Source organism: Mirounga leonina, unplaced genomic scaffold (genome assembly GCF_011800145.1).
Source record: "Mirounga leonina isolate KUSES-001 unplaced genomic scaffold, KU_Mleo_1.0 Mir_97, whole genome shotgun sequence".
In the NCBI taxonomy this organism is placed as follows: Eukaryota; Metazoa; Chordata; class Mammalia; order Carnivora; family Phocidae; genus Mirounga; species Mirounga leonina.
In genome coordinates, this window is record NW_023270889.1 from 1,016,341 (window position 1) to 1,037,303 (window position 20,963).

The following is a 20,963-nucleotide window of genomic DNA, read 5'->3' on the forward strand; positions in this document are numbered from 1 at the left end:
TGTTACCTGTGGTTTTGGTATCATATCCATGAAACCACTGACAAGACCAATGTCATGAAGCTTTTCATTTGTGTTCTTCTAGTTGTACAGTTTCAGGTCTTACATTTAAGTCTTTAAACCATTTCAAGTTGATTTTTGTGTTTGTTGTAAGATAAGGGTCCAATTTCATTCTTTCACTGGATATCCAGTTGTCCCAGGGCTATTTGTTGAAGAGACTATCTTTTTTTTCCCATTGTATATTCGTAGAACCCCTCTTGAAGATTGGTTGACCATATATACTTGGATTTATTTCTGGTTTCTCTATTCAGGTCTATTGGTCAATATGCCTCTTTACACCAGTATCATTCTGTTTCGATTACTGTGACCTTTGTAATATATTTCGAAATCAGGAAGTGTGATGCCTTCAGCTTTGTTTTTCTTTCTCAAGATTGATTTCATTATTCATGGTCTTTTCCTGGTTCCATAGGAATTGTAGAACTGTTTTTGCTATTTCTCTAAAAAATGTTACTAGAATTTTGAAAGGGATTGCATTGAATCTGTAGATTGCCTTTGGCAGTATAGGCATTTTGACAATATTAAATCTTTTAATCCATGAAAATGGGGGATCTTACCATTTGTTTGTGAGTTCTTTTGATTTCTTTCATCAATGTTTTGTAGTTTTTAGTATATAAATCTTTCATCTCCTTGGCTAAGTTTACTTCTAAGTATTTTATTCTTTTTGTTGCAATTGTAAGTGGAATTGTTTTCCTAATTTCCTTTTCAGATAGTTTGTTGTTTGTGTATAGAAATGCAACTGATTTTTGTATGTTTATTTTGTATCTTGCAACCATGCTGAATTCATTTATTAGTTCTAACAGTATTTTTATGGAGTCTTTAGGATTTCCTATGTGTAAGGTCATGTCAACTACGAAGAGGGATATTTCTACTTCTTTCTTTCCAATTTAGATGCCTTTTATTACTTTTCCTTGCCTAACTATTCTGCCTAGGACTTCTAGTACTATGTTGAATAGAAGTGGTGAGAGTGGTCATCCTTGCCTTTTACCTGATCTTGGAGTAAAAGATTTCTTTTTTTCTTTTCTTTTCATCTTTGAATATGATGTTAGCTATGGGTTTTTCATATACAGCTTTTATTATGTTGAGGTTTCCTTTCTATTCCTAGTTTGTTGAGAGTTTTTATCATGAGAGGATGATACATTTTGTCTAATGTTTTTTTCTGCATGTATTGAGATAATCATGTGATTTTCATCTTTTATTCTGTTAATGTGATATATCACATTAACTAATTTGCATATATTGAGCCATCTTTGCATTCCAGGAATAAATCCACTTTGTCATGGTATATGATCCTTTTAATGTGTTACTGGATTTGGTTTGCTAGTATTTTGTTAAAGATTTTTACATCTGCATTCATCAGGGATATTGGCCTGCAGTATTTTTATCCTGTGGTGTCTTTGGTATCAGGATAATCCTAGCCTCATAACATAAATTTGGAAGTGTTGTCTTCTCTTTCATTTTTTAGAGGAGTGTGAGAAAAATTGGCAGTAATTTTTTAAATGTTTGATAGAATTCACCAATGAAGGGGTGCCTGGGTGGCTCAGTCAGTTAAGTGTCTTTGGCTCAGGTCATGGTCTCAGGGTCCTGGGATCGAGAGCTGCATCAGGCTCTCTGCTCAGCAGGGAGTCTGCTTTTCCCTTTCACTCTCCTTCTATGCTCTCTCTCTCTCAAATAAATAAATAAAATCTTAAAAAAAAAAAGAATTCACCAGTGAAGCCATCTAGTCCTGGACTTTTTTTGGGTAGTTTCTGATTACTGATTTAATATCTATGCTAGTTATATGTGTATTTAGGCTTTCTATTTCTTTATAATATAGTCTTGGTAGATTAACAAGACAGGGAACAAATGTTGGTGAGGATGTGGAGAAACATTACACTGTTGGTGGGAATGCGAGCTGGTACAGCCACTCTGGACAATAGTATGGAGATTCCTCAAGAAGTTAAAAATAGAGCTACCCTATGACCTAGCAAATGCACTACTTGGTATTTACCCCCAAGATACAGATGTAGTGAAAAGAAGGGCTATAGGCACCCCAGAGTTCATAGCAGCAATGTCCACAATAGCCAAACTGTGGAAGGAGCCCAGATTTCCTTCGACACATGAATGGATAAAGAAAATGTGGTTCATATATACAATGGAATATTACTCAGCCATCAGAAAGGATGAATACCTCCCAATTACACTGACATGGATGGAACTGGAGGGTATTATGCTAAGTGAAATGAGTCAATCAGAGAAAGACAATTATCTTATGGTTTCACTCATATGTGGTTATAAGGAATAGTGCAGAGGATCATAGAGGAAGGGAGGGAAAACTGAAGGGGAAGAAATCAGAGAGGGAGACGAGCCATGAGAGACTCTTGACTCTGGGAAACAAACTGAGGGTTGCAGAAGGGGGAGGTAGATAAGGGGATGGGGCAACTGGGTGATGCATTAAGGAGGGCACATGATGTGATGAGCAGTGGGTGTTAAAAGCAACTGATGAATCACTGAACACTACATCAAAAACAAATGTTGGACTATATGTTGGCTAATTGAATTTTTTTAAAAAAGATTTTATTTATTTATTTGACAGAGAGAGAGTACAAGCAGGGGGCAGCAGCAGGCAGAGGAAAAGGGAGAAGCAGACTCCCCGCTGAGCAGGGACCCCCGATGTGGGACTCCATCCCAGGACACTGGGGTCATGACCTGAGCCGAAGGCAGATGCTTAACCGACTGAGCCACCCAGGCACCGGCTAATTGAATTTAAATAAAAAAATAACTAGAAGAAAATATAGTCTTGGTAGATTGTATGGTTTTAGGAATTTATCCATTTCTTCTAGATTATTGAGTAGTTTGGGATATAATTGCTCATAATAGTCTCTTATGGTCCTTAATATTTCTGTGGTATCACTTGTAATGTCTCCTTGTTTTATTTATTTGTGTTTTTTCTCTTTTTTCTTAATTAGTTTATGTATGGGTTTGTCAATTTTGTTTATCTTTTCCAAAAACCAATTCTTAGTTTCATTAATTTTTTCTATTGTTTTTCTATTTTCTATTTCATTTATTTCTACTCTAATTTTTGTTAATTTCTTTTCTTCTGCACACTGTTTCATTACAGCAAAGATTAAGTTCCTCCCATAAAGGCCTTTATATTCAAAAGAAGAAACACTTTAACAGAGGCCTTTCTTAAGCACCACTGTATTCATATATGGGTGGCAACATTATTTCCTAATTGAGGGTTGGGGAACACCTCAATATCTTTGCCCATATGTGTGCCATCATTATAATTCGTCCTAAGAATATGAATCCAGGCACACATGTCCAGGATAGGGCACTGCACATGCTGTCAATGGTTTAAGAATGTGCAATTTAATTCCTCTCTCTGCAGGAAAGGATGGAGACCCCAGATATATAGGCTTAGAGTGATGAAAGGCAACCTCAGAGCTTCTCTGAGAGCACAGCTCTGACAGAACAACTATTTACTTAACCAGGCAATCAAGTTGGCTTTTTGGGCAGATCTAAGTCATGCCCTTATTTAGTCCCCCTAAGCCTGTCTGAAGCAGGACTTCTTTCATTCTTTTGGAAAGGAGTTGGAGAAAAACAAAAGAAGAGGGAAGTGGAGACATCCAACTGGCCTGGGAACAGGCAAGAAGCTCCAATCACCACACACACACACACACACACACACATATTCTACTCCTATCTCTAAAGTTCTGGGGACCCAGAATGGGAATGGATGTTGGGGAGAAGAGTAGGATAGTGATGCCATCCCCTCTTTCTAACACTACCCCATCTGCCAAGCCATTAAAAGTCAGTCCCTTTTGTTCCAGTATACATCACTGATTCTTCATATAGTTTTCCATTTCACAACTTCTTATAATAACCTAACTAGAAAGCACAGCCACAACTGGGAAAGGTTTACAATTGTTCTTGCTGCCAGGAGACCCACAGACCCACTTTTCTGCTGCCAGTTCCTGCGCTGCTCACTCTGTCTGAGATTTACTCCTTGCTCTAGCGGCACTGCTTCCAACTGTGCCTGAGTGACATCACTGCTTCATTTCTTTCCTCATTTCTGGAAGCATGAAATGTTTTCTCAGATCCATGGGAGTCTGTTAGCATTCCCATTTCAGGAATTATTAAACCAAAATTTTAAGAAGATTTCTTTTTTGGTTGAAATGAAATGAAGATAGTTCAATCATTTTTCACTCAAAATAGATGTTGACAATCAGACTCTATGTCTTGGGAGGCAGAGTTTAACTGAAGCTTAATGGTAATGGGACTCATGATACGCTAAAAGCTGTGACTGTATGATTACTCAGGGTTAGCTGGGAAAAATGCTTTTGTGGAAATCAGGGCCAGGGCGCCTGGGTGGCTCAGTTGGTTAAGCAGCTGACTTTTGGTATCAGCTCAGGCCATGATCTCAGGGTCCTGGGATTAAGCCTCGAGTTGGGCTTCGTGCTCAGCAGGGAGTCTGCTTCAGGATTCTCTCTCTCCCTCTGTCCCTCCCCACCCCCCGCTCTCTCCTCTAAAATAAATAAATAAATAAATAAATAAATAAATAAATAAATAAATCTTAAAAAAAAATCAGGGCCTAAAATAAAGGATAAATTCCAAATCAGAAGAGGCAAACTTAACAATTTAGAAGAATCAGAATATAGAAGTCATTCAAAGCACTACTGACTTCCTGAAAAAAAGGCTTGTTTTATACTTGGGCAAACATATTTTAACTCTAAAAAAAGAACATACATGGGACTAAAAGGCACAACATAAGGAATATAGTCAATGATATTTTAATAGTGGTGTATGGGGACAGTAGGTAACTACACCTGTGGTGAGCACAGCATAACTATAAACTTGTCAAATCACTATGTTGTACACCTGAAAGTAATGTAACATTGTGTACGAACTACACACACAAAAAAGAAGAGACAATAAAGTGTGGCAGAAAAGAGAAACAAAACCCAAAGGTTTGACAAATATGTATGGGCACTTTTTATGGAGCTAACTGGATAAAAAAATTGTCACGAGTGGGACATGTGAATGCATTTACTGTGGTAGAATTGGAAGAAAATTGTTTTTTAAAACTTCATGAGAGGGGGTGCCTGGGTGGCTCAGTTGGTTAAGCGACTGCCTTCGGCTCAGGTCATGATCCTGGAGTCCCGGGATCGAGTCCCACATTGGGCTCCCTGCTCAGCAGGGAGTCTGCTTCTCCCTCTCCCACTCCCCCCTCTTGTGCTCTTTCTCTCTCTCACTCTCTCTCTCAAATAAATAAATAAAATCTTAAAAAAAAAAAAAACTTCATGAGGGGAAGGAGAGGAAAACGGTAGTGTAGTAGGAGGATGCTAGGCTCATTTTATCCCATTAATGCAGCTAGATAACTATCAAATCATTCTAAATACCCCAGAAATCAACCTGAAGACTGATGGAACAAACTCCATAACTAAAGGGAGAGAAGAGGCCATATCAAAGTAGGTAGAAAGTGCAGAGATGTGGGTTTAGGGCAGAAAGAGACTGTGGCTGCTGAGGAGGGGAGGGAGCCATGGTAGTGGAAAAGTGAGAGAGAGAGAAAGAGAGAGAGGGAGAGAGAGAGGAGCATATAGGGGAATGCACAAGGAGAACGTTTCCCCAAAGCCAATGGTTTGGCAGACAAGAGGGGCTGAATTGTGTGAGTTCTTACAAGCAGTAGGGCTTAAAGCCTGGAATTTTAAAGGTCAGCAGCTTGGCTGGAATAGAGTCCAAAGGGCATTGCCCACTGCTCCTGGAGAGAAGTCAGGCAAACAACCGGGACGAACAGTGTGGAGATGGAGATCTGGGGAAGCCGGGGGCACACAGTGGGGAGACTGCTCTTCTCAGAGTGTGACCCTGACAGGCAGCATTGGTGGAGACGCCTCTCTGAGAACAAGTTGCTGGCTGGCACCATTTCCCTCCCCAACCACTCATCATAAACACAGAGCCACCCACGGGAAGCAGCACAGCACTGACGCTGGCTGCCTAACTTGTTTATACCAAGGCCCCCCGGCGCCCACCCCGTGCAGTCTAGCAAGACTGCCCTTCTTAGTCATGCTTGCCTCAGTCCCGGTGCGGCAGTCCCCTCCCCCAGAAGACCAGCACAAACCCCTGCCCACAACACGTTTCCCAACTAGAGGGAGAGGGCTTCAGTTCTGGTGGAGTTTGTGTCAGGTCTCATTTCATAAGCAAACCAGAGCAAACCTACATAAAACTTGCCACATTCAGGCCAGAGACGAAACACTGCCCACAGCAGGCAAGAAGAACCTCTGCAGATGACTGGCCTGAAGGATAGAGCAGTCAAAACACAACAGCAGAGTATATACAGCACACACTGGAGACAATTTCTGAAGCAACAGGCCCTGGACACTACATGACCTTTTCTTCATAAAGCCATTGCTCTCAGGAGCAGAAGACACGGTTTTTCTAACATACAGAAGAAGGCAGAGACTTAGACAAAATGCCAACACAGAGGAATTTATCCCAAAGGAAAGAACAAGAGAAGGTCATGGCCAGATATGTAAGTGAAACTGATGTAGGTAACATGCCTGATGGAGAATTTAAAGCAAAAATCATAAGGATACTCACTGGGCTTGAGGAAAGAAGACATCAGTGAGACCTTTACCACAGAGATAAAAGAGTTAAAAAAGAATCAATCAGAGATGAAGAGTGCAATAAAGGAGACTGGAAACAGACTTGAGGCAATGAACAGAAGCCTGGAAGAAGTGGAGGAATGAATTAGTCACCTAAAAGACAAAATAATGGAAAATCATGAAGCTGAACAAAAAGAGAAAGAATTATGGAACAAAAAAATAAACTTAGGGAACTCAGTGACTCCATCAAACAATAACATTTGCATTATAGGAGTCCCAGAAGAAGAGAGAGGAAAGGGGCAGAAAAGCTACTGAAGAAATAATAGCTGAAAACTTCCCTGATCTGGGTAAGGAAACAGACATCCAGATCCAGGAGGCACAGAGAACTTCCATCAAAATCAACAAAAGCGGGGCACCTGGGTGGCTCAGTCGTTAAGCGTCTGCCTTTGGCTCAGGTCATGATCTCAGGGTCCTGGGATCGAGCCCCGCATCGGGCTCCTGGCTCTGCGGGAGGCCTGCTTCTCCCTTTCCCACTCCCCCTGCTTGTGTTCCCTCTCTCACTGTGTCTCTCTCTGTCAGAAAATAAATTTAAAAAAAAATCAACAAAAGCAGGCCAATACAAGGACATATTGTAATTAAATTTGCAAAATATAGTGACAAAGAAAAAATCTTTAAAGAAGCAAGACAAAAGAAGTCCTTAACTCACACAGGAAGACCCACAAAGCTAGCCGGAGATTTCTCAACAGAGACTTGGCAAGTCAGAAGGGAGTGGCATGATATATTCAAAATGCTAAATGGGAAAAATCTGTAGCCAAGAATACTCTATCTAGCAAAGCTGTCATTCAGAATAGAAGGAGAGATAAAGAATTTCCCAGACAAACAAAAACTAAAGGAGTTTATGACCACTAAACCATCCCTGCAAGAAATATTAAAGGGGACTCTTTGAATGCAAAGGAGAGACCAAAAGTGACAAAGACAAGAAAGGTTAACAGAAGATCTCCAGAAGACATGATAAAATAAGAAAATGATAATAAAATGGCAATAAACACATATCTATCAATAATTACTTTGAATGTAAATGGATTAAATGCTCCCATGAAAAGACATAGTTTGTCAGAATGGGTAAAAGCAAGACCCATCTATATGCTGCTTACAAGAGACTCATTTTAAACCTAAAGACATGTGCAGATTGAAAGTGGGGGTGTACAAACATCACACGAATGGATTTCAAAAGAAAGCTGGAGTAGCAATACTTATATTGGACAAACTAGACTTTAAAGCAAATACTGTAAAAAGACACAAAGAAGGGCATTATATAAACATAAACGGACAATCCAACAAGAAGATATAACAATTGTAAATATTTATGCACCCAACATGGAAGCACCCAAGTATGTAAAATAATTAATAACAAACATAAAGGAACTAGTTGATAATACTATAATAGTTGGGGACTTTAACACTCCACTTACATCAATGGACAGATTACCTAAACAGAAAATCAACGAAGAAACAATGGTTTTGAATGACACACTGGACCAGACGGACTTAACAGATATAGTCAGAACATTCCATCCTAAAACAACAGAATACACATTCTTTTCAAGTGCACATGTAACAGTCTCCAAAATAGATCACATATCAGGTCACAAAACAAGCCTCAACAAATACAAAAAGACTGAAATTATACCATGGATGGGCCTTTTCTGACCACAGTGCTATGAAGCTAGAAGTCAACCACAAGAAAAAATTTGGAAAGACCACAGATACATTTAAGTTAAATAATATGCTACTAAACAATGAAGGGGTCAACCAGGAAATCAAAGAAGAAATAAAAAAATACATGGGAACAAATGAATATGAAACAACAGTCCAAAATCTTTGGGATGCAGCAAAAGCAATCCTAAGAGAGAAGTATGTCGCAATACAGGTCTTCCTCAAGAAGCAAGGAAAATCTCAAAAAAAACAACCTAAACTTACACCTACTGGAGCTAGAAAAAGGACAACAAATGAAACATAAAGCGAGCAGAAGGGAGGAAATAATGAAGATTAGAGCAGAAATAAATGATGTAGAAACTACAAAAACAATAGAACAGATCAATGAAACCAGGAGCTGGTTCTTCGAAAAAAAATTGTAAAAACCTGATAAACCTCCAGCCAGACTTACCAAAAAGAAAAGAGAAAGGACCCAAATAAATAAAATCAAAAAATGAGAGAGAAATAACAACCAACACCACAGAAATACAATTATAAGAGACTATTATGAAAAACTATATGCTAACAGATTAGACAATCTGGAAGAAATGGATAAATTCATGGAAACATACAAACTACCAAAACTGAAAAGGGAAGAAATAGAAAACTTGAACAAATAACCAACAAAGAAGTTGAATTAGTGATCAAAAACTCCCAACAAACAGAGAAGTTCAGGGCCAGATGGTTTCATAGGCAAGTTCTACCAAACATTTAAAGAGTTGATTCCTATTCTTCTCAACCTATTCCAAAAAACAGAAAAGGAAGGATAACTTCCAAATTCATTCTACGAGGCCAGAATTACCCTGATACCAAAACCAGATAAAGTCTCCACTAAAAAAGAGAACTATAGGCCAATATTCCTGATGAACATGGATGCAAAAATTCTCAATAAAGTACTGGCAAACCAAATCCACCAATACATTAAAAGAATCATTCACCACGATCAAATGGGATTTACTCCTGGGTTGCAAGGGTGGTTCAATATTCACAGATCAACCAACATGATATACCACATGAATAAAAGAAAGGATAAGAACCATATGATCATTTCAATAGATGCAGGAAAAGCATTTGACAAAGTACAACATCCATTCATGATAAAAGCCCTCAACAAAGTTGGTTTCGAGGGAACAGACCTCAACATAATAAAGTCCATGCATGAACAACCCACAGCTAATATCATCCTTAATGGGGGAAAACTGAGAGCTTTTCCTCTATGGTCAGGAACAAGACAGGAATATCCACTCTTACCACTGTTATTTAACATAGTACTGGAAGTTCTAGCCGCAGCAATCAGAAAACAAAAAGAAATAAAAGTTATACAAAAACAATGAATCATGGATCACTACATCAAAAACTAATGATGTATTGTATGGTGACTAACATAACAATAAAATAAAATTAAATTTAAAAAAAAGAAACAAAAGGCATCCAGATCGGCAAGGAAGAAGGAAAACTTCCACTTCTTGCAGATTATTTGATACTCTATACAGAAAACCCGAAAGACTCCACCAAAAAACTGCTAGAGTTGACACACGAATTCAGTAAAGTTGCAGTATACAAAATCAACGTACAGAAATCTGTGGCATTTCTATATGCCAATAATAAAGCAGCAGGAAGAGAAATTAAGGAATTGATCCCATTTACAATTGCACCACAAATAATAAGATACCTAGGAATAAACCTAACCAAAGAGGTGAAAGACCTGTACTCTGAATCTATAAAACACTGGTGAAAGAAACTGAAGAAGACACAAAGAAATGAAAAGACATTCCATGCTCATGGATTGGATGGACAAATATTGTTAAAATGTCTATATTACCCAAAACAATCTAGACATTTAATGTAAATCCCTATCAAAATACCAACAGCATTTTTCACGTAACTAGAACAAACAATCCTAACATTTGTGTGGAACCACAAAAGACCCCAAAGAGCCAAAGTAATTTTGAAAAAGCAAAGTAAAGCTGGAGGCATCACAGTTCCAGGCCTCAAGTTATATTACAAAGCTGTAGTTATCAAGACAGTATGGTACTGGCACAAAAATAGACACATTGATCAAAAGAACAATAGAAAACCCAAAAATGAACTTACAAACTATATCGTCAATTAATCTTTGACAAAGTAGGAAAGGATATGCAATGGGAAAAAAGACAGTCTCTTCAACAAATGGTGTTGGGAAAATTGGACAGCAACATGCAAAATGAAACTGGGCCACTTGCTTACACCAAACACAAAAATAAATTCAAAATGGATGAAAGACCTAAGTGTGAGATCTGAAACCATAAAAATCCTAGAGGAGAATACAGGCAGTAACCTCTTTGACATCGGCTGCAGCAGCTTCTTTCTAGATATGTCTCCTAAGGCAATGGAAACAAAAGCAAAAATAAACCATTGGGACTTCATTAAGATAAAAAGCTTCTGCACAGCAAAGGAAACCATCAACAAAACTAAAAGGCAACCTACAGAAAGGGGGAAGATTTTTGCAAATTTTTATCTGATAAATGGTTAGTATCCAAAATATACAAAGAACTTATAAAACTCAACACCAAAAAACGAATAATCCAATTAAAAAATTGGCAGAAGACATGAATGGACATTTTTCCAAAGAAGACATATAGATGCCTAACAGACACATGAAAAGATGCTCAACATCACTCATTATCAGGGAAATGCAAATAAAAACTACAATGAGATAATGAGATATCACCTCACACCTGTCAGAATGGCTAAAATCCACAACACAACAAACAACAGATCTTGGCGGGAATGTGGAGAAGGGGAACACTTTTGCACTGCTGGTGGGAATGCAAACTGGTGCAGCCACTCTGGAAAATAGTATGGAGTTTCCTCATAAAGTTAAAAATAGAACTACCCTATGATCCACAATGGCACTACTAGGTATTTACCCAAAGATTACAAAAATACTAATTCAAAGGGATACATGCACCCTGATATTTATAGCCGCATTACCTATAATAGCTAAACTATGGAAACAACCCAACATTTCATTCATTTCACTGATGAATGAATAAAGAAGTTGTAGTATATATAAACAATGGAATATTACTCAGCCATAAAAAATGAAATCTTGCTATTTGCAACCATGTGGATGGAACTAGAGAGTATTATGCTAAGTCAAATAAGTCAGTCAGAGAAAAACAAATACCATATGATTTCACTCATATGTAGAATTTAAGAAACAAAACAAACAAGCAAAGGGGAGAAAAAAGAGAGAGAGAGAAACAAACCAAGAAAGAGATTCTTAATTATAAAGAACAAACTGATGGTTACCAGAGGGGGAGGTGGGTGGGGGGATGGGTGAAATAGGTGATGGGGATTAAGGAGGGCACTTGTCATGATCAGCACCGAGTGATGTATGTAAGTGATGAATCACTACATTGTATACCTGAAACTAACGTAACACTGTATGCTAACTGGAATTAAAATAAAAACTAAAAAAAAACCAAAAAAACAACAAATAAAAACAATACTAAAAAATAAAACCTCATGAGAAAAATACATAAAATACATTTATGTTTACAACACAGATAAATAAACAACAGAAAATAAATCATAGGTTTAATTTTCCACTCATTTTTAAAGGAATAAACTTGGAAAGGTGTTTTGACTAAATTCTCTAAGTATATGGCATTAACTTAAGTTGGAAAATTTTATAACCCATTCTCTTAAATATTTCAAGTTGTCTTTTCCTTAATAGCAATATTTTGACCTTAATTATTTAGAAAATTGTTTTAATTACAACTTTACTTTGTGTAATCAAGTAGATGTTGAACATACTAATAATTTTCCAACCGTTCATTTTCGGTTGAATTTTCAGGGTATAGGTTTTTGCTGTTGTTGTGTTTATTTGCTTAGAATTAGTGAAACTTTTTGGGATGCCAGTAAAGGGAGTAGAAGGTTTGGTTCTAGCCTCGCTTGAGAAAAAAAAAATAAAGGCTCAATGTTATGTGGGGTAGATAGTCATCGCTTACTGCAAAATAGCATGTAAAGTGAGGAGGGGCAAAGATGGGAGACAGTGGGTGATGCTGGACAGATTTGGAGCGGAAGTCCAGCTTCACTGCTGATTGGTCATGTCAATTTGGACAAACTTTAATTTTTACGAAGTTGGGTTTTTCATTTGTAAGAGAAGACAGTAATGTTTACCTGACAGGATTGTTGTGCGGATTAAATAAGACACTGTATGTAAGCACAGGGCACATGGTATGTGTCCAATAAATACTAGTCCCTTTCCTTCTCTCAGAGAAGGGAGAGATTTTAGAAGCATTTAGTTGAAACCTTGATTTTAAAATAGAAAATTCTATAATTTAACAGTTTAGCAGAATTTGATATTGCCAACAAGGGAATCCCTAGTTTCACATTTAAAATACCATTATTTGTACTTAAGCATGGAAAAGAGATAAATGATAGGTAGCACGTGTGTTTGGGATTTAAGAAGTACATATTCATGTCGAATTTTAAAGATGCAAGACATACATATAAAAAATAAACATAACACACAGAGTTTCTTTCATATTTAAGGACTGGTAAGCCTTCAAAAGTTTTAGAAGAATGCCAGAAGATGAACTTGAGAAGTACAACTTTGGGCTCTAAAATAGTGCTTCGGACTTCAAAGCACCAAATAAGTGAAGTTGGTGATATTTATCTACCATGATGTAACTAAAATTCTTGGAATTCAAAATGTTGTGCTGCAGTAACTTTCCTTTTAGTATAATCATCTTGCAGTTTAGTTTACATCTCACTGACCTTAAAAGACCTGAGATTTCATTAAAAGGTAAAGTTATCATCAGAATACCTATTGACAGTTTTGCTTGTGGTTTTGATGATATCTCTGTTTGTTCCTTTTGGCTCAGCCAAATATGGTATGAGAGATCTGAGGGCTGACTGGTTGACCTAGTTTGCAAGACCTCACAAAGCCATATAGCTGTAACAAACTAAAACCTATGATAATAATCCTATAAATTCCATAAGACACTATGTGGGATAGGCTAGCAGACCACTAAGTTTCTTATACAATTTCTTGTAGGGGTTCTTGTCACTGTGGGTGTACTTCAAAACTTAGAGGTCTCACTGAAGATCTTTATCAATCCTGAGTTTTAATTTTACCAGCTATACGTTTACTTAAACACATCTTGAAGATATTTTTATATCTTATAAACATTTCTTATTATTTGCTTTTAAATAAGAATTTTCCCTAAGTTCTTAATAATTTAGAAAATTCCAGTGGGAGATTTGGTGCATTGGATAAACCAAAGTTAAGAGTGATTTTCTACACACCCAAAGTCACTTAGGAAGACAGCTACCCAGGCAAAACCACAATATCATTACTTCAGGCTATCAAAGAGCTCATTTCTTCCTCTTCATTCTTTCTCACCAAGGAGTGAGGATTGTCCTATGGTTTTCCATTAGAAAACACAATTTTCTAATTGAAGACTGAAACACAAACTGGCTCCACAAACAGAGCTCCTGCTGGTTTTTGTTCCTTTCACTGTTGAAATGTAGTTACAAGCTCTGCTTTTGGGAAATAGGAGACTTCTGTCCAGACTTATCTACATTTTGCAGGCTTGATATCTAAATTTCTTTTTAAAACAACAACAAATGGAATTGGGCTGTATAATCGGGCTGTCAGACAAATGATGCATGATTACTCTAAACTGGATTAAAGCCATTTAATTTATCACACAGTTTATTGCCATGGCAGTGTCCAATTTAATAGCCACCATCTGCATTTTCTGGAAATACAGCTGCATCCCCAATAGTCTGTCATGAAATTATGGCCACAAAAGGGAAGACAGATGATGAATATTGAAGGAAAAGGGTTTTGACTATAATAGTGTATAAAAATGATAAAACCACTATCCTGGGAGGTAATGAGAGGAAAAAAAGTCTTATTTCATATTCCTTGGAGGGGACAGTGTAGGATCTGTCTACCCCTTCTCCCCCTTACCCCCACAGGAATCAATGACAAAGCAACTGAAATTTTAATTGGTTTTCTGGAGTAAAATCATATGCTTTTTGAAGGTAGCTGAATCATTTCTGGGAACTAGGTCTTGATGCGTTGCACATAGTAGGCATCAAATACATATTTGTTAGATGGATGAAGGAATGAAAGAACTAATTTGACAAAGTACAGAAACCAGCACTGATGGGAATTATAGGATTTCACCATTCAGGCAAGATCTCTGAAGCTGTGATATATATTATTGCCCTTTGCCAGCATTTCTAGCTCTATTTTCTTGGTGGGCTCACAGGAAGACCACACTTGCTTGCTCCATTAAATGTAGGCATGGCTTTGTGAGCCATGAAATGTTAATAGAAGTGACTTATGTTCCTTGCGCAGGTGGTATGGGATCTTCCATGCTGCTCTTCCTCTGTAGCCGTGCTTTATAGAGTCAGGAGTGATGTGTAGAAGCTGCGAGATGGAAGAGGCAACCTGGATTGCTAGGCCAACAATCCACTCTGGAGAATTGCCTGGATCCACAGCAGACTTTGAGCATGAAATAAGCCGATGCATGGCAGATGGTATATTCCAAAGATGATCAGGATGGCCCATAATATCGCCCATCCAACAGGCTCTTCTTCAGTGTGAGTTTACCATTCTCCCACCAGGAGGTAGACTCTTATTTCTCCTCTCCTTTGAGCTGAGTGTCTGAAGTGATGTTTCACGACTGTGGAAACTGGGTCAGAAAAGGCCACAAAGCTGCTCTTGCAGCTTTAACTCTCTTGGAACACTGGCTCTCTGCATGCTCCCTCTCTGAATCCAGCCACCACCGGCCCCAAGCGCACAGAAAGTTCACACGCAGGTGCTCTTGTTACGAGTCCCAGCGAGTCTGAGTTATTCCAGCCAGGCACCCAACACGTGAGTGAAGAAGCTTCCAGATGATTTCAGCCCCCAAGCCATTTGAGCGTTCCCAGCGGAGACCCCAAATATTATGCAGCAGACACAGACATCACCATTATGTTGTGTCAGATTTCCTGACATGCAGAATTTGTGAGCATAATAATATGATTGTTATTTTACACTGCTAGGTTGGGACAGTTCGTCATAAAGCAACCGGTAACTGGAACATACCAATGGAATTTGTTTGTTGCCACACTATAATTCAGCCCATTTTAATACAAAGGTGTGTTTTTCTTTTTTTGAAAGTCAAAAAACATAAATAACAAAGATAAAAAATAACATTTTCAGTTTTTGGTAGTAGGGCCCTAGATGATACCACCACAATGGGGAAGTTTTACAGGCTTAATCTGTGTGATCCATTCTCTTTAGTACCTCATTCATGTATGCAAGGTTTAGTAAACAATTTACTGGTGCACAGCAATTTTTATTGTTTCATCCAGGTGAGATTTATTCTGTAAATAACTGTATCCCTCTGTACCTCAAGAAAACAAATGGTACATTGGAAAATATTTACACATGATAAAATGCTATGCAGAAAACTGGGAAGCTCAAATTTTGGAATGATTGATACTTCAGGACCAGCATCTAAGCCATTATTATATTAGATGTAAGCTTCAGATACTGCCATGTAAGTTGGGACACTTCTTAGTAAATGTTGCTCCTCCCCTTCAAATTATTAGCACAAAAAATTTTTAAAAAACCACTAGAACAATGTAGGAGTCACATCACATTATATTTAGAAGCACAGATGCCAGGAATGGAAAAGCATAGAATAAAATTGCCAGTATTGCACATAACAATAGTACTGATTAACCTAATTTAAAGGTTCTACAGCTCTAGGGACAAATGGACACCATGAATCCACACTAATGCAAGTATTGTCTGAGTAAGGTCTATTTTGCAGCTTCTTAATTAAACATTTTAGGCCAATTTTCATTATTCACAATGTGTTGGGAGAGATATCCCAGAGAAAATATAAAATTTATATTGTTAGTTTGCTGCAAAGGCAAAATAAATATTCTAACAAGGGAGAAAACCAATGCAGAACAAGGAAGTAACTATACACTGAAGACAATGATGTATATTATGATTTCCTGTTTTTCATATCTCACTCACAGCAGTTAAGACTGACAGAATGGAGAGAAGTATATAAAGGCCCACTAGGTTGATGTGCACATTTGCCAAGTTATCAGACAAACAGAGGCAAGCTAGGGTATGGAAAAACAAGAGTCCTTGCTGATAGTAATATTGTTTTCATATTTGAAGGACACGACCTTCATAGAACTTGCTACTGGCAAGATCTGGAATTAAATCACAGCTCCTCTGTTAACTTGCTATTTGACTTTGAGCTAATAACTTTCCCAGGTCTCGGTTTCCTTATCTTTAATATGGGGAGAATAATAACCATCATGCAGGATTATTTTGAGGAGGGGTAATCATGTGTATAAAATGCCTAGTATATTGTGAGCACTTAATAAAGGGTGGTTGTCATATTTTAATAAGAAAGATAATTAGCAGAAATCTCTCCAACAAAAGCCACATGCATTAACCTTTGGCGTTCGTTGCTTCTCAGTTATTTGCTGAGAGAACTGTGATTTAAATTTAGGCAAAGGCTTTGGAATGTCCTCTAGTTTTGCCCTTCCTTTTGCTCCTGGGGCCAACTCATCGGAGATTTCCTCTCTCAAAAATTATGTAATGACCAGTCTCAAATCTGCCTGTTCAGGTCTGTGGGCCAGAGATTTAGAACCCCATTTACGAAGCTTTATTCTACACAGAAGCCACATGCAGAACTAAACAGTAAGCCCAAATTTCCTTCTGGGCTTTCATCATCAACACTGAAATGATCATTTTTATATAACAAACCAATGAAGGAAATGATTTGCCAGCCAATTTTCACACACACAGCCAGTGTTGCATTCTAAGAAATTCTTTCATTTGCTCAGGGTGGGTTGCTGTTTTTGTGATTGTCTTTCCCCCTCCTATTTCTCCCTCGTGTCTCTGCCAGCTGACCCTATCCTTCTACCCCATTACACACACACACACACACACACACACTATTATTTCTGCAAGCCTACAGGAAGCAAACTGCCCTGTCCCTGTCCTAAGGATAATGACTGCCCATTTGGTTAAGTCTGAAGCAGTAGCCAAATCCCAGGTATCATCCCAGGTTGGTTCACTCTTACAGCAAAGCCTGCTGATGAGGTTCCTTACCTCCAGAGAGAGCCCTACTGATAGATTTCAAAATAAATCACGCAGGGTTGACACCTCCCTTCATTGGCTTTGATAATAATTTTCTCAGATGCCAGAGGATTTGCTAACTCCTTCAAACAACTGCAGTTCACCAAAATTGGATTCTAAAGTTTAGGATTAAATAAAATACATGTGAATATATTTACTGTGTCAGCTAGAAGGAACAGTTTCCAGGAAGAAGACTCATAGAACTACCAATCTCTTAAGCTGGAAGACCTCTTTGAAGTAAAGGCGTCCAACTTCTTGGTTTGCATTTGAGGAAGCAAAGATTTTGAGAGCTAGAACTGGAAGCTCAAATAATTTAAGGTGTAGAAACTCTGGAAGGCTATGAAAATAACGTCTCAACTATTTTAGTGCCCAAATACTTCATGAGACATTTTTAAACTTTACAATTGCTTAGTCTTATAAGGTCCTTCTTATACTGTACTTATTTACTTATGTAGATATTTATTCTTTGCCACGATCACAAAGGATTCAAGGTTGTGTCCTTCAAATATGAAGACAATATTACTACCAGCAGGCATGCTTGTTTTTTGAGCTGTTTTCTCAACAGGAGTGATGGATTTCCACTCTCTTGTCTGATCCATGTTGCAATCAATTCCACTCATTTGTGAAGCTGAGGTGAAGTGTGTGGCCAAGAAACAGAGTGAAGATAATTTGTGAACATACACAAAAAGATCACCTCATTAATTTCAGAATATAACCAAATGAGCTAACTGGTTTTACTTCATCAAAATCATAGCTAAAAAAAAGCACCCCATCATAAACTGTTCATAGCAAGGAAGAACAATGAACAAGAGTATAAATTATAATATGGGTAAGACCAAATATTTGTTTAAACTTCTGCTTAAATGGAGGCCATTAGTACTTAATGACACCTGGGATTTGGATGCTGTTTCAGAGCTGATGAAATGGGCAACCGTCATCCACATTTTTAAGATGTGGGAACTGAGGCTTGAAAAAATTAAAGGTCTTGCTGGAGATCCCAAAGCTAAGAAGGGCCATGCCCAGGACTGACGACAGGACCAAGCGCTCATTCTATGGTACCACAGTAATTTCAGGGACTGCCCTTTTGATTAAAGGCATACAATGAAGTTCAAACAAAAGATATTTATGATTTTGCAAACAAGTTCTGTCCAGGTGTGAATACTAGTGTACAAAAAACATACACATGTATGCAGTTCTACACATTGCTTGCATAGGCAGAACAATATAAGTTTATCTCCCTTCTTATTTAAAACCTTTTGCTTTTCTTGTACTTTAAATCATTCAGAGGCCTTTTTTTGGCTGCTGCCAGTAATACGATTTCTAATTATGTTCACTCCTATGTTACGGATAAACAAAGTAAATAAAACTTTTGACTTCATCTCTCCAGTTACTCAAGCCAAAAACCCCTGGAGTCATCCTTGACTCTTCTCTCTCTCCCCTCCAACCCACTGGCAAATCCTGTTAACTCTACCTTTAAATGAGATTTAAAAACGAAACCTCCTCTCACTTTCTTCATTGCCACCGCTTTGGTTAAAGCTATTGCCATTTGCCTAGATGATTGCATTAGTCTTCTGGCTGGTTTCCCTGCCACTGTCTTTGCCCCTTGCAGTCTATTTCCAGCATCAGCCAGTATGATTCTTTTAAAACATAAGTTAGGTCCAGAGGACATGAACAGACGTTTCTCCAAAGAAGACATCCAAATGGCCAACAGACACATCACTTGGCATCAGGGAAATACACATCAAAACCACAATGAGATACCACCTCACACCAGTCAGAATGGCCAAAATTAACAAGACAGGAAACAACAAATGTTGGTGAGGATGTACACTTACATTGTTGGTGGGAATACAAGCTGGTGCAGCCACTCTGGAAAACAGTATGGAGGTTCCTCAAGAAGTTAAAAATAGAGCTACCCTATGACCCAGCAATTGCACTACTAGGTATTTACCTCAAAGATACAGATGTAGTGAAATGAAGGGGCACCTGCATCCCAGTGTTCATAGCAGCAATGTCCACAATAGCCAAACTGTGGAAAGAGCCCAGATGTCCTTTGACAGATGAATGGATAAAGTAGATGTGAGATACACACACACACACACACACACACACAGGAATATTACTCGGCCATCAGAAAGGATGAATACCCAACATGGATGGAACTGGAGGGTATTATGCTAAGTGAAATAAGTCAATTGGAGAAAAACAATTATCATATGGTTTCACTTATATGTGGAATATAAGAAACAATGCAGAGGATCATAAGGGAAGGGAGGGAAAACTGAATGGGAAGAAATCAGAGAGAGAGACAAACCATGAGAGACTCTTAACTCTGGGAAACAAACTGAGGGCTTGCTGGAGGGGAGGTGGGTAGAGAGATGGCGTATTTGGGTGATGGGCATTGAGAAGGCCACATGATGTGATGAGTACTGGGTGTTATACAGAACTGATGAATTACTGAACACTACATCTGAACCTACTGATGTACTATATGTTGGTTAAGTGAATTTTTAAATTATTTTTTTAATTTAAATTCAGTTGAATTTAAATTAAAAAAATAAAACATAAGTTAGATCCTACCACCTCTCTATTCAAAACTTGCCAATGGCTTCCCATCTTGTTCAAATGAAAGTCCAACTCATTATCATGACCAACAAGACTTTTCAGGATCTGGCTTCCAGAACTCTCTCTGAAATCACCACTCCCCTCACATGTGCCCCTCCGGCCTCTCTCGTCTCCTTGATGCTCCTGGAACACATCACGCATGTTCCTACTTCAGGGCTTTGCACTTGCCACTTCTGCTGTCTGTCCACAATACTCTTTCTTCAAATACCTTCCATGGATTGCTCTCTCAACTCCTTTGGTCTTTTCTCAAAATTACCACATCAGTGGGTTCTTCACTGGTTCTTTTCTTTGACCCAGGCAAGAAGGGCAACTGTCCTAGAACTCCCTCTTTAGAGGGCCCGGCTCCCATTCATCCCTTTCCAGAGGGGCAAGGAGTATGCAGGGCTAAAGTGAGGTGCCTACCGGAGCCCACTCCCTTTCCCCACTCCTAGAGAACATTCTGAGTAACCAGAGTTCCCTGTTCCAGTGGCCCAACCCTACTTCTAAGACCGTAAGGCCAGTGGGCACATTCCTAAATCTGAGAGGAGGGCTGAGAAGCAGCTGTTTATGGGGTGTGTGCATGGAACTTGGACTTGTGGGTTGGAGCATCCACACACATGTGTTTGAGAGCCTTCATGCATAGGACCTTGTTTTAGGTGGGAAGAGAACAGGTGGGAGTGGGGAGGGACACTGGCTAGAGGCAAAACACTTCACATTCTAGTGCAGTGCTCTGAGGATTTGAAAACTCCAAATCTGAGCATGGTCTTCCAAGATGTAAGAAGGTACATGGTCAAGATGGGAAGACAAGT